Below are 2500 nucleotides of genomic sequence, written 5' to 3'. Positions count from 1 at the left end.
GCAACCCAGCCACTGAGGATGCACAAGCCAGTGCATTCTTAGTGCAGGTCCCAAGCCAGGACAAAAGCGGAGGGTTACGTCAGGAAGGGCATCCGGCGTCAAATCTTTGCCAAATCAAATATGCGGATCATAAATAAGATTTCCATACCGGATCGGTCGAGGCCCGGGTTACCGACGACCGCCATCGGTACTGTTAACCAGCGGAGTGCCGGTGGAAACTAGGCTACTGTTGGGCGAAGGAAAAGGAGAGGGGGAAGGCATGTCCAGAGGCAGCTAGAGAGGAGGAAGGGTAGGCGTGTGGAGGTGAGAGTCAGTCGGAACTTTGAATGTTGGCACTATGGCTAGTAAAGGGAGAGAGCTGGCTGACGTGATGGAAAGAAGAAAGGTGACAAGAGACAAGGTGGAAGGGGAGTAAGGCCAGGAGTATCGCAGGTGGGTTCAAACTCTTCTACCATGGTGCGAATGGGAGGAGAAATGGGGTAGGGGTCATTCTGAAGGAAGAGTATGTCAAGAGCGTGCTGGAGGTGAACACAGTGTCAGACAGAGTGAGGATTATGAAGCTGGAAATCGAAGGTGTATTGCTGACGGTTATCAGCGCATATGCCCCGCAAGTCGGGTGTAAGATGGACGAAAAAGAAGAATTCTGGAGTTGAGTTGGACGACGTGGTGGAAAGGGGACCCAAGGAGGAGGGAGTGGTGATTGGAGCGGACTTCGATGGACACGTTGCTGAAGGGAACAGAGGTGATGAGGAGTTGATGGTAAGGTATGGAATCGAGGAGAGAAATGTGGAAGGACAGATGGTGTTCGATTTTGCGAAAAGGATGGAAATGGCTGAGGTGAATACATATTTCAAGAAGAGGGAGGAGCACAGGGTGACGACGTATACGAGTGGAGGAAAGTGCACACAGGTGGACTATATCTTGTGTAGAAGGCGCGATGTAAAAGGGATTGCATACTGCAAAGTGGTGACAGGGGAGAACGTAGCTAGGCAGCATCGGATGGTGGTCTGTAAGATGACTTTGGAGACCAACATGAGGAAGCGAGTGAAGACACAGCCGAAGATCAAATGGTGGAAGTTGAAGAAGGAAGACTGTTGTGTGGAGTTCAGGCAGGAGTTAACACAGGCACTGAGTGGTAGTGAAGAGTTGCCAGATGGCTGGGCAAGCGCTGCAGAAATAGCGAGGAAGACAGCTAGGAAGGTACTTGGTGTGTCATCGGGACAGAGGAAGGAAGACAAGGAGACTTGGCGGTGGTGGTGGTGGTGGTGGTGGTGGTGGTGGTGGTGGAAGGAGGAAGTAGAGCAAAGTATACAGAGGAAAAGGTTGGCAAAGAAGAAGTGGGATAGTCAGAGAGATGAAGAAAGTACACAGGAGTACAAGGAGATGCAGCGTAAAGCAAAGAGAGAGGTGGCAAAGGTAAAGGAAAAGTCGTACGGTGAGCTGTATGACAGGTTAGACACTAAGGAAGGAGAAAAAGACTTGTACAGATTGGCTAGACAGAGAGACCGAGCTGCCGAGGATGTGCGACAAGTTAGGGCGATCAAAGATACAGATGGAAATGTGCTGCCAAGCGAGGAGAGTGTGCTACGAAGTGGAAGGACTACTTTGACGGGCTGATAAATGAAGAAAATGAGAGAGAGAGAGAGAGAAAAGGTTGGTTGATTGAGAAGTATAGAGAAGGCCAGAAAGAGTTGCATTGTGTCTTTGTAGATTTACAGAAAGCATACGACAGGGTGCCGAGAGAGGAGGTGTGATATTGTAGGAGGAAGTCAAGAGTTGCACAGAAGTATGTAGGAGTGGTGCAGGCTATGTATGAGGGAAGTGTGACAATGCTGAGGTGCGTGGTTGGAATGACAGATGGGTTCAAGGTGGAGGTGGGATTACATCAAGGATCGGCTCTGAGCCCTTTCTTGGTTGCAACGGTGATGGACAGGTTGACGGACAAGATCAGGCAGGAGTCTCCATGGACGATGATGTTCGCGGATGACATTGTCATCTGTAGCGACAGTAGGGTGCAGTTCATTGTGAGGAGAGCCTGGAGAGGTGGAGGTATGCACTGGAGAGAAGAGGAATGAAAGTCAGTAGGAGCAAGACGGAATACCTACGCGTGAGGAGGTGACAAAGGCATTTCACTTTAAATACTTGGGGTCAACTGTCCAAAGTAACGGGGAGTGCAGGAGAGAGGTGAAGAAGAGAGTGCAGGCAGGCAGGCAGGCAGGCAGGCAGACGGGCAGGCAGGGTGGAGTGGGTGGAGAAGAGTGTCAGGACAGAAGGGTACCAGCAACAGTTAAAGGGAAGGTTAACAAGATGTTCGTGAGACCAGCTACGTTATATGATTTAGAGACAGTGGCACTGACGAAAAGACAGCAGGAGGCGGAGCTGGAGGTGGCAGAGTTGAGGATGCTAACATTTTCACTGGGAGTAACGAAGAAGAGCAAGATTAGGAACGATTGCTCAAGTTGGACGGTTTGGATGCTGAATATGGAGCTGCCAGGAAAGA

This window comes from Lampris incognitus, unplaced genomic scaffold, assembly GCF_029633865.1.
Source record: "Lampris incognitus isolate fLamInc1 unplaced genomic scaffold, fLamInc1.hap2 scaffold_261, whole genome shotgun sequence".
In the NCBI taxonomy this organism is placed as follows: domain Eukaryota; kingdom Metazoa; phylum Chordata; class Actinopteri; order Lampriformes; family Lampridae; genus Lampris; species Lampris incognitus.
This window is presented reverse-complemented; position numbering follows the sequence as displayed.